Below are 13,485 nucleotides of genomic sequence, written 5' to 3'. Positions count from 1 at the left end.
TAATTAGTTAATTATATAAAATAATATTATATACTATTATTACTCATTATTAAATAATTGTTATTACATATTATATTATTTTCAATCTCAAAATAATAATATTTCATTGCCATTTATAATAGCTATAAATTAATTTATTTTACTTAATACAAAAACTTAGATTTATATTGTTGATTAAACATTACTTAATATTGAGTAATGAGTCAATTTGATATTTATTATTAATAGTTATTACTTATTATAGGTTATTTTTTAGAAATTCTATAGGTTATTCTTATAAGTATAGAAGTAATATACCGCAAATATATAGTAAACTGACGACATATTCGAAACTCTCGGGCTTGATAATAATATGTTTATGGAATATGAAAAATTAGGAATCTTGGGAACCATGGGAATCTCGGGATTGAAGAGATTAATTTAAGGCACCTCTTTTTGTTGTAATTAATTTGTAATATTCCTAGTATTTACTATAGGTATCAAATAATTCAACCTAATAATGAATATAATATCTAAATATCATCTCTAATATCTAGTTACCAGTCCTCCTGCGTCTAATAGTCTTACTGAAAGTTTTTTTTTTATTACTAATTAATTAATTGTTTATAACTTATTAGGTATAACCAAACTAATGTTATTGTTATAATGCTTAATTAATTGGGAAACTCACTCTGTATAATATATAGTAAGATAGTAGGTGCGAGTGTATTCTACGTACCTACATATTATAGAGTAGGTCACTGACTGGATGTATTAAATTTGAATTTAATGATACATCCATAGCATATGAAAAATGTTGTTAAAATGTTAACATTTATTATACCTATGAATAAAAAATGTTTATGGCTTCACGTTAAACTTTTTTTCAAATTTCAGTAAAAAAAAAGTTTGAGAAAACTTATATTAAATTTTGGATTCTGAACAAAGCGATGACAAACCTATTGCTAATGATTTTACAATCATGTGTGTGTTTTTTTTATTATATCATCACATTTTTCAACAGTAAAAATTCTTTGATTTTCCACTTCAAAAAAATTATGCTGAAAAAGTAATTTTATATTATTCAATTGCCATAAGAGCAACTTTATAAGAAACCTTGTACCTATTATATTTTCAAGCTGTTTTACTCATAAAAAAAACAATTTATCATATAAAAATTTATTAAGTCTATAAATAGCACAAATAGAGCTATAATATTTTGAAAATAATATCGTTTCTATAAAATATTAATTTAAGTATTTGGTGAAAAATTCAAGTTTCTTCATTTATTTGTTACATTAAAAAAACGAAATTGAATTGGTAGGAGACCATAGTTTTTCGTAAAAATGTCCGTTCTGTTTGGGAATTTATTACTTTTGACCTCCCTTAAGTACCAACTAGTTCCTATATACTATTGATGACTGAATAACTGACAACAGACAACAGACACAAAAATAAAAACGCATCGTTGTAAAATTAATCTCTCTGCTCACGAAAAAGTATAATACATTTTTATTTCTCTATGATAGGTTTCCCAAAAGCTATAAAACAATTTTATAGACCCATTAAATCTTAAATCGTCCTATATAAATAGGTACATAGTACCTATTTGCCTACGGAAGCAAACTGTTAAGTCAAATAATTCATCCTTATAATATAGTGTTGTAGTAGTCATATTTTATATTATATTTTGTTTGGTTTATGTATTTCATAGCTGCAATATAATCTCAACTTTCAGAACATTTTAAATCCGAATTTCAAGACCAATTTAATAAAAATAAAAAAGTATATTCAAGTAAATTTAAACTTGCATAGATACCTACCGAAATATTTAAATGTTTCGTTCAATCATATTGCGTAAAGTGTTAAAAGAATTTATCTTAAGGTATACTTCAGTATCTAATCCTGTTCAGACTATAAACAGTTATTATGCATAATGCATGTATACTATTATAATTTATTAAAGTTGATTCTTTAGTATTAAATAATACATATAGTAGCATTGATTATAAATACTATAATATTATAATCAATGATAGTAGGTATGAATTTTAATATTTTTATATACACATTTTAATTACATTAAGGTTTTGAACAAAAATAAATATTTACACACTAATATATACTACACGTCATAGCAGTTTATAATATGTAAGTATGTAGTACCTATCCTAATATAATATTAGGTGCCTATGTTACATATGAAATGTGTGCATTATACACATAGATAATATGTTTTAACTGCAGCTGTTAATTAATTTGTTAAAAATTATGTCCCTCAAGAGGATAATAATATTAGTTATTATTGTGATTAATATATCTCATTGTAATAAAGGATAAAAGAAATATAATAATATAATTTATATTTTATTATATTATGTAAATATACCTCAATTATACAATTTATCATAAAAGATAAAACAGAGTGATTACTAACCTTAATAATTATTAAAAAAAAACAGTTAAGTACAAATTTATTTACAAAACTTACATTATCTTTAGTATTTTACCTCAATTATTATTTTATAATGATGTGTATCGTTATTACTATTATTATTATTATCAACATGATTTTCGTTATTTAGGAAGGAACACTCGCCACAATTTGTCCGTTTTACCTGCGCGCCGCAGTGGTAGGGGCGCACCTGCCTGTCTTGGCCAACAGGTTTCTTCTTTCTAGGTAGTTAAGTACAATAACCCGTGTCGGTTGGACGGCTCCGAGTAAAGGTGTCGCAATACCGGTATCGTTTATACTAACTATTACCTACACTTTTTTATTATTGCATTTTACTATTTGCTAGTGCTTATTTAGTATTTTTCAGTTTTTAAAGTTTTGTGGAATATTCTAGTTAAGTGTACCGTCGGTCTAGTGAAAGTGTTAATATTTTTCTACAGGAATATGGTGTTTTGATGGATTAAACAGTCTCACTTAAGAAATACACAGGTAAGAAAAAAATTTTATTTTTTTCCCTTTAAATCTCGGTTTTTTTTTAATTTAAAAATAAATAATAATTATTTGTAGCTTATATCGAGATAATTTGAGTAAAAATACTCAAACCGAATTAAAAAAAAAAAGAGTACCTAATATTATATTCTTCTGAAATCAGAATTAATGAATGATATTCGATTATATTTATATTCGTATTAAGTATTGTTAGATACAATTGTTTTATTATTCATCTACCATTTATTAAAGTTGGCAAGTGTCTTTCAATATAGTTATTTTATATTTGGATTGTTATTACTGTTCAATGTGCACATCCTAGTAAACTACATAGGTGCCGGTATGTGTATGTAGGTAACTTGATAATCTGTACCTATGCGGTTTTAAAAATCTTAGGACACGGTTAGTATTAATATCTCTATATAGTTTCATAGAATTGTAATATTTCATTGTGTATACATCTGAAGTCAATCTAACCGTGGATAATAGTCTTTTGTGCTTAAATGTAGGTCAACGGCACCAAAGTTATGATATCTAATTACACGGTATATTATGACACCTATACGCGATAATATTATATTTGTGTCTATCGTAATTTTTTTCAAAAAATATCGTCTGTGTTCTTATAGTTGAACATCAAAGTCAATATAAATATAGTGTAGGTACAATATAGTCATCCGAAGTATCTGTTAAAATAAATATTTCTATAAAGAGAAAAAATATTGCTTATAATTCTTATAAACACCTGTCCATTTCTGTTGTTATATTTTTGTCAGAAAAATGTCCCCTCCTACACAGGGATTTAAAAAAAAAACTATTGTGTTGAGTCTAACACATGTCTCGCCCAACCCTCGGGCTAAAATATGTTTTATTTAGCCGTGGGATTATTCAAACGAATGCCCAGCCAGAGGCCAATTGTCATTATTTTCAAAATGTCATATGTACCATTGTACCCACTATACAGTAAAAATATATACAAATATATTATAATATTATAATACACGTACCTATTGTAGTATGAAAATTGAAAATATATTTTGTATTTTACATCATAGTAAAGGAAATTAAAATTTTTTAACAAACATCCTATGATTAGGACGTAAAACGTTACTTTCGATTTTTATGATATATTCTCATATTTTAATTATTATTACCAATCATTGATTTATAATAACTTTTATGGTTCGTGGATTGTGAAAGTGACATTTTTCAAAATGCATTAATATTATTATTTTTAAAAATACTATAGGTACTAATAACAAGATAAAATGTGCAACATCACTTCTATGTTATGAAAACTAATTACAAGTTATAACTGTTCAAAAAGTTATTATTCTTATAATTTCAGTGTTGACGTAATAAAGTATCATCGATGTGATTATACATATAAAGTTTTTATAAAATGTTCTACAATAACCGGATGTTCGCATGCATGACTATATTATAATTATTATTATTATTATTAATTAATATTGATTCACTGATTAAGGCGTTACTATTATTGATAATATACATTTTGATTGAAGGTACAGAGATTATATCAGCATAATGTATAAAAAAGGAAATGCGTACCGTTTTATTGAATCGTAATTTTTTCATATTTCACAAATCAATCACTAATATAATAAATTTAAAATTATAAAATACAAATATACCTACAATATTTTTGCAAATAATAAAAAATATATTACAAGTAGGTAGATAGGTACTCTTAAATATCCAAGTGGTACATAATGGTTTGCAGTGTGGAACTTAAAACATTTTGACAATACGTGTCCTATATTTTATTTTAATTCTCAAAAAAACTTTAACTTCCATGACAGGTGACAACAATTATCAAAAATATTTGAAGGACCGTTTATAAATGGACATTGATATCCTAGAGAGTCCATTATAGAATTTGTGTGATCCACTGACAATTTAGACATTTTTATTTAAATTTTAAATAATTCGAATTGCTATTTAATCAAATCTATTTTAAACATATTTATTAATAAATACAAATAAGTTATTGATTATAATAATATAACTAGTATATTATAGAGTTATATTATTTACTCTATGTTTGTAAAAAAATGTTTAATCGTTAAAACCATTCACGGCTTTGTACTTTCATATAGTGAAATTCTTTTTCTGAAGAGTAGGCATGCCCGTAATTGTCTACTGCCTATTATAGAAATATCTAAGTTTATACATGAGTAATTTATACTGTAGTACCTACTCTATACAATATATTTTTATTTTACCATGTTTAAAAATTCAGAATACCTATATAGTTTTAAAACGTTAACTTTTTATTGAAATTAAATATTTAATTGAGTTAAAATAAGTTAACATTACTTATCACTTATCACATTTCAAATTTTAAGTTAAAATAGCTTATAATTTTAGTTTACAATAATTTTATATTGTTATTTATTTTTCAACGTCTAACAAACTATAATTGTTGTGTAATATATTTTTTCACACTACTTAAAAATGTACGAATGCCCTTTAATATAAACGTAATAGTTTTAATTAACTGCTAATTTATTATTCATAATATGACAAATAATATACCCGTGGAAGAATTAATAAGGTTTTGGTGTATTTATTTTATAAGAATGTGCAACTGTGTAAAGGCGGGTTCTTCATTTAACCGTTCATTAATGATGCATATATATATATATACTTGATAGTGATGGGTATAATAAAAACAAATTGTAATTGAAATATGATATTGGTTTTATAATTTAGGTATACTATTGATAAATTGGTACTCCCTAATCATTAGGTCCTGACTTCTAATGTAGGTATAATGGTATAAACTATAAAGCCGAATTCTTCAACTCGGGCGGTGTGCGCGTGATGATTTAATGAACTTGACCTGTTGGCAAGATGTGTTATGCTATTATTGCTATATAGAGAAAATAAATGTCAGAAAGATAATTATACATATGATATAGGTACCTACATAGTCTATACATTAGGTGATATTGCTTTGAAGTAGGTATATTAATGTATATACGTATACACTATATATTATCTATATAGGTATTATATAGTATATTAGTAGTTACTAGTTAGTACCTATGGATTATGTGAATATGAGATACCCATACGGCCATACCTATATGAACACGTATATTATACTATAGTCATACAGACACGCCAAAAAATCATAACGGCGTAAGGAAAATAATAACATGCGATCGTCTATGACAGAGACTTAAACAGCCGTACATGAATGAAACACAATTAACGTTAAACGTTTTGGATATGTTTTTTTTTATAACCGTTTATATAATATTATTATTATATCTAGTAATCTAGGTAGTAGTATTAATGTTAATCACACTCAACCCGTGTGCTGCGGCAAATTATTTATATTTTCGGTAACCCAACTGCTGTACAATATTATTATATGGCATTAATTATTATACGACGGTAACCATGTACGCTGTCAAAAATACATTGTTCAGTATAATCGTGCACAGCATTGGATCGATGATAATTATTATTTATTATTATGAAAAAAAAATCAAGTGCATATTATAATATCCAACGTTAAATGATTTCTTACAGACGGGTAGTCATGACGTCTTGTGATAGGTACACGGCTACACATAATATAATAATAATAGAATTACATGTAGGTTGATCGTATCGTTTGACGACATTGTGTTGTATACAAAACGAGCTGTTACGTATTTTTATGACGTTAACTGCGTTTATACTTTATATTATTATCGTCGAGTGTAGGTACCCCGTGTCCCGCGGTCAGTTTTACAAAAAAAATATCGTGTTCACCGATTCCACTCTGTAGTTTCGCGGCATCATCGCCACGTCATACTAGCGGTCGATATTATATATACATAGCGTTCGCACATGCAAGAGTGATCGTTAAGTCATTGTCCGCGGTTTATGAGCGGACACCCATACAAACGCACGTACGCGATCATCGCGATTTTCGACAGTCATCGCAATCATGGCGTTGTCCGCTGCGTGGTATGCCGTTGCTACCACAGCTGGTACCCAGCAATATACTAAAGCCGCAAGACGACGATTTTCACGGTCGTCCGAAATATAATATTACCTGCGTACAGGTGTACAGCACACATTATATACATTATAATATATTATAGTTATTTGCATTCCGACTAGTCCGAGTCGATGAGAATATTGGTCGCGACAGCTGGGGCATAATAAAGTGCGGGCCTAAAAAATAATAATATCGTGAACCAACAATCATCAGCGCCGGATAGGTGCCAAAGGAGCTTTTGCCCCAGAGCGGCATCTTTCATAAAATATATAATATTGTACACACAAATATGCATACTATGTTGTGTTATAATAGCGCCTTGAAATGGGGTATCAAATATTAAAATATTTTCCTTAATCCGGCTCGAGACGGAGATACACAAGCGACGATAAAAATCGAAAATTATAACTCCTCAACGGTGTACGAAATAATATACCCACGCTATTATTATTACTATGAATACATCGATAGATATTATATTGTATACGTTGTACTTACAGCCTAATCCGCAACGGCGGTCGGCGGCTACCTACCTGATTTATATTCTATTATGATTTATAGGTACTTTGTGTTTCTCCCGCCGTGTGCTGTCGATCGGTATATTGTTGTTGTGGACGTCGGTGGCGCATACGATTCGGTGGCAAATCTAATTAATACGATTAATTGATAACAGATTAAAGCGCGCGCGTATACCGTGAATAATGGAGCGCGCGCGCACCGCGGGATTCCCGCGCAAAAGCGGATCGTCGATATTATTACAATAATATTATAGTCTCGTATCGCAACGCACATATTTACACACATAATATACCTATAATAGCAACTATATACACAGTTGTACACACATAATATAAGACATACCGAATAATAATAATATTATTGAAAATTAGATTATTACAAAATGTACTAATTACGAGTACCTGGTACTACCTGGTATCTGTCTATACCTACAGCAGCTATACCGCACGTAAACAGTGCCGCTTCGTTATAATATATTCCCGTCGGATCCATATTATTATATACTTAACATCACACAACCTGCAACAGCAACAACGCTGAGCTTGCTGTGTAGTGTAGGTATATAATAGGTACATGGGATTATATTATTATTATTATACTTCGGGTCGAATCACGAACCGTGTACACGATTTAAAAGCCCACGGATATGCTCCATTTATATAATAGAGTATTATTCCTACGCCAATAATGGACCTTTTACACGCCGACGACCATAGAAAAGAATACTAACAACTAACCGTTGACGACGATGGCGACGTTGCACCGCTGCAGTTGGGACTCGTGCATTATGCACTATTGCTTCGGTCGGTCGTACTCGCGTGTGTACGAAACATATTAAATGGTAAGTTTGGCGGATAATTATAGATAATAATACTATGTGTGTACATTGTACTTATACGATAATAATTTTATTATTATTTTACATTCGCATAAGCGCGATCCATCGGTGACCGACCGACCGACGCGAATCGCAAAACGATTTTTGGCCTGTTTTTCCGTTCGGGTTTTTTTTTAAACGCCGCTTTGTGTTATTATTGGTACGCGATGATGATAAAAATAATAGTATGCATCACATCGGCTATAAATCACACGCCTCCCCGCCGTTACACGAACCGTGAAATGTGGTGGTTGTGTGTCTTAGCACTTAGCAGTATTCCGTTTATTATTGTTTCTCTGTGGTCTAGACGAATCGCGGAATAATTATACGGTGGAATAACATCTGTACCTATATATTACAGTAGATAAAAAAAACTAGGACAAATATTATATTTGACGAATTTTTAAATTAATAAGTTGTGCGCCAAGTGTCCAAGTTCTTGACAAACGAAACCGTCTTGAAATTAGGAATAATATATATATATAGATTATAGAATTAATTTTACTGCGTATATAGTATATACCAATATTATAAAGTGTATAACTTCCTAAATTAAAATCGCATGCTATATTGTTGTTCGGTGATTCAGTGATTGGGAGACTAGTCTTTGGGAGAAGCTTCAATTAAGAATTGGGTCGTATAATCGAGAATTTTATTTTGTATGATAAATATTAATATTATATTGAAGAAGATTAACGTGTCACTTAGATTATAATTAAGTTTAAATTTCTTATAATTAATGTAGACTTAAAAAGTTTTTCTCCAAATTGTGCCTAAACAAATATCTATATGCTAGTTAACATTACTAATCAAAATATCTTTGCCAATATGTGATCAATTATAATAATTGTTTTAATAAATGTCATTTTCATAAAAATTATTTACTTTTTGTTGAAAGGTCATAAATGTAACATATAATAGTACATTATTTATTTTATTCATTTCGATATTTTCACAATGTATTTGTCTCGGAGCACTTATTTGTTCTTATAGCATTTCACCATGTAATACACAATGTATGCTATTGTTAAAAAGTATATTATAAATTTATAATATTGGGTAAAACGCATACCACTGCATGACGAATATCGTCTCCCTAGAGTATATATGGGTGCGTGACGTACGTTTTCGAGCAAACGATCATTTTTTACGACCGTAGACACTCTGGAATTCTGGTCTTTCGGCACGTCTACACACGATATCGGGATCCACAGAATTCTGACGCCGTCAAAAGTCTATAAACCCCGGGTTGTATAATAATGTAATTATTTAACTGAAAATCCACAACAATAACGAACATTTATCACTATATATAGCACTCAGATACGCCCCTGCTTGAACCAAGATGGTTATTACATTACCTACGTGGCTATATATATATATAGTCGAGTATAAGAATTTATATTTAGGTACCCACCTAAACATTCTACTTGACGTGGTATTTCGGGGGTGCGTTTTATAATAATATAATAAATAAGAATATAACAACAAATTCCCACTGGAAATTGATTTCGAAAAGTGGTTTTTCTACGTTATTAGGTACCTGTAGTACACTTTAAAAACGGGTAAGTGGTAACGACCGACCGTCTCTCCAGGATAACGTGACCCATCCTTTTTATTCATTTATATTTTACTTTTGTGTGTGTGCACGCATCTGCAGCCTGTCACTATAATAATAATTTATATATGTTAAGGCCCCTGCAGCCGCGACGCACAGGTAGTATCTCCGCGACGGGTCTGAGGAACGAGATTTCGGGTATGATACGTCTATAGGTACGGTGCTCGGTGGTTATATACTTATATACACAAGAGTTACATGACGTGTAATAATATATAATACATGAAACTATTATATCGAATCGTCTGAAATCCCGACAATCCCGTTACGCGCCCGGTAACGACGGTTTTTTTTTCTCTCTCTCTCTGCCAATAGAAGAAAATAATAATATAAATAATATTATTATCATACACGAAACACGCGTGCAGGAAGGTACATAATATCTAAACACTCTGAAACGAGATTTGAAGGTGTTCGCGTGTTGCACAATGTTATATTAAATTATTATCTACTAACAGTTATCGGAGTGCAAAAACCCCAACGTCCGCGATTATCATTCGCAATGCACAGACACGCCACTCCGCGCCCGTCTGACGGTTCGGTCACCGGACTCGGACTTGGCGCGCAACGATTATCATTACTATTATTAATAAATACTAAAATACCTATACGCTGAACATGGCACACACACACGTGTGTGTAATATATTATATACATATATTATTATTTCTAATGCGAGGTATACACTGCACATACGCCCGTATAATATCATCATCATTATAATATATTATATTATATTATGCTGTACGAGGTATCTTTATTAAAATAATATTACATTGGCAGAGAGGCCCGAGTGTGAGGCCGTGTGCGGAAAAACGGCGTTCGTTACCTACATTTTAATTACGCCCGTCGTCGGCCTGCGCAGTGCCCGGTAATTCGATAGGCACGTCGCGTAGTTGGCCGGCAAAAAAAAAAAAGCACAGGTACGTAGGAGCTGGGCGCGTCGCCCCGCGCGCGTAAACCGGTTGTTGGCCCAGTGACGTATAATGATAATAATAATAATACGGCGTACGAGCTGCGAACGAACGCGCGCGCGCGCGTCGGTATAGGAAGTCATCGGGAGCATCGAACTCCTCCCGGGCCACCGATGCCGACGAGCTGATGAGCTGGCACCGTCGTCCGTGGTCCGTGGTCAAAACGACGACGGCTACGCGACGCCGCCGGCTCGCAAGTCGTCGTAATAATACGCCGTGACCACCACCGGACGACCAACAACTATTATATTGTTATTATGGTGAACTAGCCCGCGCCGAATCGGATTCGGCGGCACGTCCTTTCACACGCACACGCCGCGGTGTCAGCTCTAATCGTCATCGTGATAAATCGTTTTCGAACCTGTGTATGTGATATTATAGTATAATATATTATACAGCACTAGCCATCAGGTAGGTCTTACTACGAAATATTGTGTAGACGCGAGATTTTAAGGTATTAAAAGTTTAAAATACACTCAAAATATGCTAATCGTTTGATAAGTGTATAGTATGTAATAAATTAAAAATAAGAACGATACGAATAATAAGAACGAAACACAATATTCTAATCGCTTAAGTTATATTATTTAATGTTTCAAAGTCGTGTTGATGTAAGATTCGGTTCAAAACACGATAATATAGTTGATATTATAATATTTGTAATAAGTACATAATAACATTATGGTTGAAAATGCATTCACTACTAAATAAGGTACAGCTAGTTGATCCACAAGTAGGTATATTATACAGCAGCAGTCATCGAATCTTTTACTAATTCTTTTAACTCGGAATAGCCACACTCGGGAAAATTATGGTACACATAAATAAATAATATTCTTATTTTTGACCGTTCTTCGCCTGAACACTGAATATCACGTATACCTACATATTATGATCCTATGTGGCACGAATTATTATATAACAATTATTTTATATTGTATTAATACCATATTATCCTCAGTCTGTATATTATATACAACGATGTAATACCGTATACAGATTTGCACAGCTCCCACACGACGAAAACTGCGTGACGGAGCGAAAAACGTTCCGGAAATCATTTTACAACGATTATTATTATTATTATATTATTATTACCATTTTTTTTTTATTTTGTATGGAAGCCAAAACGGTTTTTTAATTAACAACAACGATGCGCGCGAGGTTCCCTCGTGAATGCAGGCAAACCCACCACCACCTATCTTCTCCCATCCATTAAAATCCTATCTATTGCCCGGTACATACAATTCATTATTAATTGTTGCGTCGTAATTACGACAAAAAAAAAATAAATAATAAAAATACCGACTTGTCGGACCAGTTATTATATTATATATCTTTGCAGAATATTCGGTACGTGTAAATTGATTATTTGTAGTCTTCAGTGTTATACGTGAGCTGCGATGTGTGTATTCCGTTTTGGACATTGCGCTAAATCCGACTTCGGTCCGTCTTCGTCGTTATAGGTATGTTGTACATCGCAAGAGTTTTATTGCCCCCTGGCGTTTTCTTCTTGTATATTGAACCAGCAGTCCGGTTATTGCGTACCTATAGGTATATATATATAATATACAGCCGACGAATTTATAGCCAACAGGAATGCGCCGTCGATATAATATAGAGCCGACTGAGTAGATATTATTATTATTATATTGTGACCGAGCACATGGATGATGATGAAGTCTCCGGTCTCGTGCGTATAGACGCATATTAAAAGTATAAGAAAAAATAACTAGGAAACTGCATTAAATGCGCGCTTTCTTTATAAAAGCAAAAACCTCTATGCAGGTAACCTATACACGCGTACCTTCCTATATACGATTACGACGGTTTTCGTTTCACGCAAACGTCGTCCGTATTTATATACCCATCGTCGTATAATAATTGTATAAAAACGGCTGCACTTCAAATATCTAATTAAAATTTGAACGCACGTATCTTAGGTATATAATAATCTGACGAGATTTATAAATCATTACTCTCCGCCCACGCTATTGTTAACGATATTCGAAATCCACCACAATACCGCAACGGGAAAATATAAATCAAAACAAAACAGAAAACCGGCATTATCCAAACACTTTTACTATTGATTATCGAGCGCATTATCTCTGTATTATTATGCCACTTTTAATCGTTCCCCATGTTTTCTTTTCATGCCGAACAATAGGGAAATTCAAACGAAAATTACGTTATGTATATATATTATAGTATACTATATTATATACTGTACTGCAGTTAATTGGAAAATTATTATACAGTACACCAAAAACACATTTCGGTCGTCGCATATACGGCTTACTGAAATAATATATATATTTTTATTATTATGACGATGTGCTGATGATGCACTTGAGTTATGGTTCGCCGTGTTCGTGTATAGGTCCAAAACCCATACAAGAGCGGGTGCAACAGCCGGTAACGTTACGCGCAGGTGTTCGACACTGCGCAGGCACCCAAGTATCACACATATTATATACTTATTACTTTATACAATGTAGGTACATATTAATATATTGGCTATGGTTCAATACACGCGTGTGCACGTTATTC

The 13,485-nt window shown here is 31.6% G+C and overlaps 1 protein-coding gene across 1 annotated transcript in view; it reads left to right on the top strand.

Moving 5' to 3' along the window:
* The first annotated feature begins 2,658 nt into the window (after positions 1–2,658).
* The window catches only part of LOC132939847 (uncharacterized), a 52,456-nt gene continuing 41,629 nt past the window's right edge, over positions 2,659–13,485 (top strand). Inside the window, exon 1 of the mRNA XM_061007246.1 lies at positions 2,659–2,923. The gene's annotated coding sequence lies outside the window, so the exon portion shown is untranslated. The remainder of the gene's footprint in view (positions 2,924–13,485) is intronic.

This window comes from Metopolophium dirhodum, chromosome 2, assembly GCF_019925205.1.
Source record: "Metopolophium dirhodum isolate CAU chromosome 2, ASM1992520v1, whole genome shotgun sequence".
NCBI lineage: Eukaryota > Metazoa > Arthropoda > Insecta > Hemiptera > Aphididae > Metopolophium > Metopolophium dirhodum.
The sequence above is the reverse complement of the archived record's forward strand: the minus strand, read 5'-3'. Positions and strand labels throughout refer to the sequence as shown.